Source organism: Myotis nattereri, assembly GCF_964212035.1.
Source record: "Myotis nattereri genome assembly, chromosome: 6".
Classification (NCBI taxonomy): domain Eukaryota; kingdom Metazoa; phylum Chordata; class Mammalia; order Chiroptera; family Vespertilionidae; genus Myotis; species Myotis nattereri.
In genome coordinates, this window is record NC_138081.1 from 53,278,689 (window position 1) to 53,287,749 (window position 9,061).

Here is a 9,061-nt window from a genome sequence, read left to right on the forward strand (position 1 = left end):
GCATCAGACCTTTGGATCATGATTCTACCAGAAACATTTCAAGAGTACCCGGGGATAAGTGTAAAGAAACACTGGAGGAACTTGAGATCCTCTTCCCAGGGAGAGATAAAGGAGATCTATCAATACTTGGGGGAAATGTCATAAGGTAAATTTACCTTACAACTTCTCCAAAGTCAATGTATGTACTGTATTATCCCAACACAATAAAGTACAAGGATACCAGGAGTCTTCATTTGAACCATCCAATTCAAGAGAAATTAAGAAATCAGTCCATCCACTCAGTCACCCATGTGGCTTCTTAGATGTTCCTAAAAATGCATCATCCCAAGAGAATTAGAGAAGTTCTTTTTCAGAATTATGAACAATCTAAACTTTCCCAGATGACTAAGCTTTAGGACCAGATATCCTGTTAAAAAATGGGGTTGGGAAAAATATTTCTCAAATGGGGAAATAAAAAGGAGGAGAAAGAAACAAAAGAGATTCATGTTCAAGTTTGAGTCTATAAAAGAAATAACAGGATTTATGTGTCTTTGGAATGACTGGATTATATATCTCTGTGGTTGTGAAAGGGAACAGCTCACTGTGATAGAATTATGATCCATGTCACAGGGAGCAGAGAGTATTTGGGTCAAATATTTTCCCACGAATGGTAATAAACTTATGAAGTAGATGTCCATAAAGGGTTCTCTGAATGAGAGACATTAATGAGCTCAACAGACATCCATTCAATGACTCAAGCAGTGACATTAAATGCTATTCCCACCATACGCAAAAACAAAAAATCAGCTTTGATATTTATGGAAGTCCACACACTGAATCCAAAGGCTTATTCTTTCTTTATACAAATGATAGCCTATCCCTGATTTATCTCTGTAGCATCATTTATGAAGCTGTCTATCTAAAAATTCCAACCCAAGCTTTCAAACAGGAAATGATTGAGGAAGGATGGATAAGGAAAAAATGGAAGAAAAAAAGAGTGGTGATGAGCCCTGGGTGGGTAGCTCAGTTCGTTAGACAACAAATCTCTCTCTCTCTCTCTCTCTCATAAATTTTCTGAAAATTAAAAGAGTGGTGACAACAAAAATTGACATTGCACAAATTGTTGGTTTTTTAAAAATTTTTCCTTATATTTTTTTTTCAAAACTACAGTTTCTTTCAAAGGAAGCAAAATAAATGAACAAAAAAAATTTGATAGAATTCTGGATTTAAGAACTATACCTTGGTATCTGTTACCTCCCCTCAAGGGAAATTACTTTTTCAGCCACCAATGGATATGTAGTCACCGAAGTCAATAATCTTCAACTTCCTATGCTGCTGTGAGGTATTTTGCTATTGTTGACTTTCCCTTGTTCCTTCAAAATTTGACTATAGTAATAATTTTACTCTGGATACATATATCAAATTATCATGTTGTACACCTTAAATATACACAATTTTCATTTAAAAAATTTTTTAAATTAAAAATAGCAAAATGCTCATAGGCAATTGCCATCAGGTGGTAGAGCAATCTTAAAAAACAGATCCTCTCCAATAATTATGTTCCATATTTTCCTTACATTTATAAAAAAATTATGTTCAACATATATGTTTCATTATTTTCATACACTACTGGGTAGAGAAAAGTATTTCTGAAAGGCAATTTGAGAGCCTTAAATTTTTTTCCTACACTTTGACCAAGAAAATTCAATTTCTAGGAATTTATACTGGGAAAATCATTGATAAGCGATACAACTTATTTCAGTTCTGGAATGTTTATTGACGTATTGTGTATGTGTTTAAAGCCCCAAACAGGAAACCAACTTAAAGATCCAAAATAAAAATGAATTCATTCTGGTACCTATTTACAATGGAATACTTTAAAAGCAGCCATTAAATTTTTTTGGCCCTACTCGGTTTTACTCAGTGGCTTGCCAACTAAAGGGTGCCGGGTTTGATTCCAGTCAAGGGCACGTGTTCAGGTTGCAGGTTCCATCCCCAGTGTGGGGTGTGCACGAGGCAACCAATCAATGATTCTCTCTCATCATTGATGTTTCTATCTCTATCTTCCTCTCTCCTCTTCTCTGAAATTAATAAAAAAATATATTTTTAAAAAATTTTAGGACTACTTAGTAACATGAAAAAATGTAAATGATATAAGGTTAAGTGGAAATATAATGTTATAAAAAAATGTATGATATCCAATGTGGCTAATTTTATTACAATAATTTGTGTGTGAAGAAAACTGCAAAAAAAGTACAATAAAATATTAGCATTAACTAAACAAAAACATTTTCTGCCAATGGCATCCATAATACCAGTCTCTCTTTGTCTCCTAAAATACACCATCCTTTACCTATTTCTTTGAAACAGATATTCCTAAATATTCTCTCCTCAAGCTTCTTGCTCTACATTTTCTCTGCCAGTGAACTCATCTAGTTTCATGATTTCAACTGCCCTTTTGTGTAGCTGAGCCTAAATTTTTGTGTTCTGCCTTAAATTCTTTTCTGAGTTCCAGATGCAAGTTTCTCTCTGTTCCCTGGACAACTGCAACTCAGAATAATGTGGACAGCTCACAACAACTTTATTATTTTTCCTACGAATTCCACTTACCTCCTTATGTCCTCCATCGTAGTTAAAGCATGACCCAAACGGAGCCTTTAGAATTTATGTCCTGGGCACATAGAAAGATGCTCAACACCGTCCATTAGTTATTAGGGTAATGCAAATTACCACCACAACAAGATTGCATTTCACACCAATTATAATGGCTACAATATATAAGGCAAGCAATAACAAGAGCTGTTAAGATGGAGAGAAATAGTAACCCTCATAAATTGCTGGCATGGGGCCTCCACTTTGGAAAACAGTTTGGCAGTTTCTCAAAAAGTTAAATATAAAACTACCCTGCAACCCAGCATTTCCACTCCCAGGTATCTACCCAACAGACTGAAATGAAAACACATGTCCACATAAATATTCATGTCAGCAATACTCATAACCACCGAAAAAAATGGACAACCCAAGTGATCAGTTGATGAAGGGTATACAAAACATACAATGGAATATGACTCACTCATAAAAGAGAATGAAGTGCTGCTGTGTGCCGCCACATGGATGAACTTTACAAACATGTTAAGTAAAAAAAGCCAGACAAACAAGCCCACATCTTGTATAACCCCACCTGACTGAAATGTTCAAAAGAGGCAAATTTATAGAAACAGAAAGATTTGTAGTTTCCTGGGGCTGAGAATGGAAATGGTGATGCATTGTAAATGGGCATGAGGGCTCTTTATGGAGGGATGACAATATTCTGCCACTGGTTGATGGTGATAGTTGCGAGATTAGGTAAAATTACTAAAAATCGGTGCATTGTATAAATTGAAATTAGTGAATTATATGATACGTAAAGTAAATCTTAATAAAGTTGAGTGCATTTTTAATCTGTCCTGGCTCCCCCTTCTCCCCAGTACCTTATATCTAAATCCTATTCTAAAAGCCGTAATTTTAAAATTTTGCCTTGCAAGCTTTTTTTGTTCCCCCCAAATACCATTCCTTTTTATTTTTCTGTAACTAGGATTCTCCTCTTACCTGCCTGTCAAATTCTTAATCAACCTCTAAAGTCCAGATCAAAGTTACCTTCTGTGTAAAATCTTTACTAATATCCCTTAGAAAAAAGTTAATTTTCTTCAACTTTTTTTACAATTCTGTGAGCAGTTTAAACAACTTGATTTATATCATAGCTGGGAATGGGGAGGCAATCTAATTAGACTCTAATTATTAGAGGATGATAGTATTTAGAGCCAGCAAAACTGGGTTCAGTTCCAAGGTGTGCCACTTTTTTTGGTGAGACATTTGGTGGTTACTAAATTATCTGAGCCTCAGCGTTCCAACCTTTAACTGGGGTCTATAATGTAAATTTCAAAAAGCTCCTGTGAATAGTAAATGAAATAAAAGCAATTTGCCTCACATCTACCTAGAACATATTAACTTATTAAAAAGTTATTAAATGTCAATCACCTTACCCTTTCTTCCCACCCCTACTCAACCTCTAGATAATGCATTTATTCATCTTTTATAAATCCAACTCCTACCAAAATGTCTGACACTTGGTAGACAACCAATAAATACTTGCTGAATTAAACTCTAGTTGTGAAAGTATTGTTTCTATAATAATATCCTCCCTATACTGGTTGCCAATAACCATGATAAGTATATAAATCCCTTTTGCTACTCACCTTGATCATGTTATATGGAATTGCCCATGCAAGAAGCAACTAGATTGCAAATCAACACCTGCAATTTCAAGCCTCTGCTTTGAAGTTTTAAATTTGATATCACTGTTTTCTCTGTCCATAGACTACTAATCTGTAGTGTGTGCTTCTCTCAACCAGCATTCACATGGGTGTCTTGAGACACTTGATTTTCAGGTTCTCTGGGGAATAATTGCCTATCCTGAAGTTCCTCCTCTGGGCCCCCAAGTAGATTTTTCATGCATTCATACTTCTTGGGTTAAGCCAGGCCATCTCAAATGTGCCTGCCAAATTTGGAGTCAATCTGTCCTACCAATTTTTTATCCAGTAGTTACATTAGAAATGTAATTGTACTTACTTTTCTTAAACTGCAAAATATATCCTCTCTGTCTCTCAAAAATGCAGACAATTTTCCTTTAACCTATTGCTGAGTATGTGTAGCTTTGGGCATCTTAAATTCTCTTATCACACCGGAACAGCATCCATGGGCTGCCTCAGTCCTTCCAGCGTACAGCGTTTCTCTGTTCCTCCTTATTAAGCTTCCCCTTTTCTTGACAATTTCACCTCTCCTACTTCAGTGTCCTCTTTCTCTTAATTTGCATTATTTCCCTCTGGACATAAATTCAGACTATTCACATAATTACTTCAGAAGGAATTCCAAAAAGTAAACATCTAGGCACATGTTTTAAATCTACATAGCCTGTTCTTTAACCAGCACCCATAATTCTGCTGCCTGGTGACTCTGTACTGAACTCTCTGTGTGGCTTCTCAGGATGGGATAAACGTCTACAGCTAGCATATATTCAGAGACAGGTCCTGGGATCGGGAAGTAAACACTCGGGTATTGAAACGTCAGTCTAATTCACATTTTTAGGTTCTTCATAAAAACCTCTCTTTATCCTTCCTAAGAGGTGCATTTCTATCTGCTGAAATGAAGCCTTTGCCAGTTTATGAGGAGAATAATAGCAAAACACAGAAATATTTGACTCCCACATGCAAAATATGGTTCTTTAATTTGTGGTTTCTTTTCTTTTTTAAAAAAATTGTAAATGTTTTTTAATTTATTTTTCAATTACAGTTGGCATACAATGTTTTATTAGTCTCTGGTGTACAACATAGTCATTAGACATTTATATACCTTACGAAGTAATCATTTCAATAAGTCTAGTATTCATCTGCCACCATACACAGTTATTACAATGTTATTGACTATATTCACTATGCTGTACTTTACATCCCCATGACTATTTTTATAACTGGCAATTTGTGGTTCACTTTCTTTTTTTAAATATATTTTTATTAATTTCAGAGAGAAAGGGAGAGGGAGAGATAGAAACATCAATGATGAGAGAGAATCATTGATCAGCTGCCTCCTGCACGCTTCCCACTGGGGATTGAGCCCGCAACCCGGACTTGTGCCCTTGACTGGAATCGAACCCGGGACCCTTCAGTCCACAGGCCAACACTCTAACCACTGAGCCAAACCAGCTAGGGCTTGTGGTCCATTTTCTAATGTGACGTAATTGTTGAAAAATTCTCAGCTAATTATCTTATTGTGAATAATTGCCAACTGTAAGGTGGGAGCCACCTCTCCTCCAAATACATCTAACTCTACATGTGGGTAGTGTATGTGACTCTGTCGTACCTTCTCTACATTCCCCAATACAGCCTCAAAGCTCAGCCTCAAGGGTTGAGCGCTCACCACGTACGTCCCTAGTAATATAAGAACTAGCATTTGTCCTTATTTTCCATACTAACCTAATAAAGTGGTGCTTTTAATTATTCCCATTGTGCTAATGAGGAAATTCAGGTTTAAAGAGATAAAATGGCTGCTTTGAGTTATGACCATACAGGTGGGTCTGACTCGGGAGTCTATGCTGCCGGCTTTGCAAACAATTCACTGGATACACTTGCTTCCTGTCTGTGCAGCAAGCCTCGCATCATCATTTCCCACATGACCACTTCCTGCTGGTACCAAGCTCTGCTCTACGCCTGTTGGATGTGTTTTAAGTCTGTTTCTCCCTTTTTACTTTCCCAGTTTTAAGGCTTCATTATCTCTCACCTGGATTCATTACCTCCTGCTGAAATATTTTCTATGCCTGCAAGGCCTAGGATCCTTTTACCTATCCTTCACACTTCCTCCACCAGATAAGTATTTCTTAGGTAGTGCCTGATCATAGCTCCATCTCACTCAGCAGCCTCTGTGGGTTTTCCATTAGGTCCCCTCCAAAATCTAGCCTTGCCCTCTCTTCCCAGTCATCTCTCTCCATATTCCTCCCACACTGAAATAGACATCCTTGGGAACAGAGTCTTTGTCTATTCTACTCACCATCATATATGCACTACATAGAACAGCGCCTGGCACAGAGCAGATGCTTAGATAAATGTTAGGTGAAAGAAGGAGGAAATTGTATGCTTTAGCAAGATCTTACTACTCATTGCATCCAAAATAAATAAATCCTAGATTTTTTCCGACCTGATCGACCTGATTCCTTTGCTTAAAATACCTCCTGGTGGAGTCCTCCCTACCATCTCCACTTATGCAATTTAATTTCCATGAAAATGTACCCATTATTTCAGTTACAACTCAGAAGTCAATTACTCCAGCTGAAAAACAGCCTTGCCCTTATCTGCACTTTGTTTATGACAACTCTGGTCTCACACATTATCTTTGCTTTGAATTATAACGAATTCTCCCCTAATAATTTATGAGAACAATTACTCAAAAACAGGGCAATGTCTTATTCAGCTTTGAATTTCCCATGATGTTGAGTATAAAATTAGCTTAAACAAATGCTTGTTGATTTTTTATATTGAATTGAATCTCAGAAGCCACTTCTGAACTCCTTCCTCATATTAGTAAATACTGATACACACGTAAACAACAACAATGGTAAAAATAATAACACATTAAACACTAAGTGCTTTGCCTGGATTTAACCCCTCCAACAGCTCTATGAGGCAGGTTTTATCATTATCAATGGGGAAAGAGGCTAAGTTCTCCAAGTTCCCACACGTAGCACAAGGAAAAATCCAAGGTTTGGCTTTGCCTTTCAGGCTCTTAACCTTGAATACGAGTGCCTCCAGCATTTCAGATAAAACGTTTTTAAAGGAGCCAAACATAAACACACTTATGTATGTCACAGGCCTATACGCATGCAAACTTTTAGGAATTGATCACGTTTGCCTTTATACTTTGTGGGTTCACAAATTTCTTGACAACTTTAAGAAAAACAACAGAATACAATGACATTTTTACAACAAAAAATAAGTCAAATAAATCAACAAAGGAAGAGTACATTTGAAAAGAAGATTCTCTTACCCTTTGAGACAGCATGAAAGGACCTAGAGAGTATTATGCTAAACAAAAAAGGCCGGTCAGAGAAAGGCAAGTATCACATGATCTCACTCATATGTGGAATCTAATGAGCAAAGTAAACATAAACAAAATAGATTCAAAGACATAGAAAAAGACATAGAAACATGGAACAGACTGATAAATCTCAGAGGGAAGGGGGGAAGGACAGTGGGAAGAGATTAACCAAAGAATTTATATGCATATATACATAGCCGATGGACACAGACAACAGGGCAGTGAAGACCTGGGGGAGGGAGGACTTGGAGGGAGTCAATGGAGGAAAAGGGGAACATCTGTAATACTTTCAACAATAATGAATTTAAAACAAATAAAAGGAAGAGCACATTTGAGACATAGCTTGTGGAATACTAGTTGTCTTACTGTGGGAACCATGCCAGGTCCCTGGATAGTCAAGGCCGGTGGGAGCACAGAGGCCTTATTATCAATACACCAGAATGGCCCGAGGCCGCTCTGGGCATGCGCCTAAATGGGTTGTTCAAGGACTCTGAGCCTGGGAACCCTAATCAGGCCAAGATACCAGGAGCGGGTGCAAGGACACACGGCACACTGTGCCCTTCTGTAGCTGATATGATTGATGTCACTATTGGCACAAAGCCTTCTTTGTCTAAATGGTATATAAAAGTAGGTTACTGACCAGTCTAGGTGGCTGAGGCGGGAGTGAGAAGTAGTCTGCTGGAGTATGGAGAGAGAGCAGCTAGGATGGAGAGTGTAAAGAAGTCTGCTAGAGAGCAGCTGGGCCGGAGAGCTTAGGTACCGCTACAATGTGAGGCAGTGAGTCTAGGAGGCAGCGTGTGGCTGCTCAGGTAATAGCTGAGGGTACAGAGACGGATGCTGCTTTATGGGAAAGATATATGTTCACCAGCCGGTGTCCGGCCGCTTGTCTGTATAGACTTTGCTGTGAAGACTGTTCCTGCCTGATGACTATGAGGCCACTGGCTTCAGCAATAAAGACTCATTCTTATACACCCACAACCTCTCATGGCTTCTCCATCTAAGACCTGGCATCCTAGGAGGTCCAGCCCCAGGCAGGGGGGCTCGAACCCAACACCTGTTACTAATGAGCAGAGGATAAAGGAGGAACTTAAACTAAGTTCCCCACAGTTGTACAGTGGGCAGGGTTTGGCAGGAACCAGCCCTGGCGTAGTCGAATGGGAGAATTTAGAAGAATACATGGACTCACAGCCACTCAGAACAACTCAGAGCACCAGAGCTCGGGCAGGGCTCTGACACTCACACAAAAACATTTCCTGTCAGTAGCAGGAGACTTAAAAATTGTAGTGTGATAATGTTAATTTTCTAAAAATAAAGACATGGTTTATTCTTTGAATCCTCCACTAGATGGCAGAAAATTGTTACTGTCCATTGTTACTGGATTAGTCCAGGTTCTCTAAGGTTCAGATTGATGCAAATTACTTTCACCTCAACCTCTAGCAATGCTGGCCTTTTCCCACAA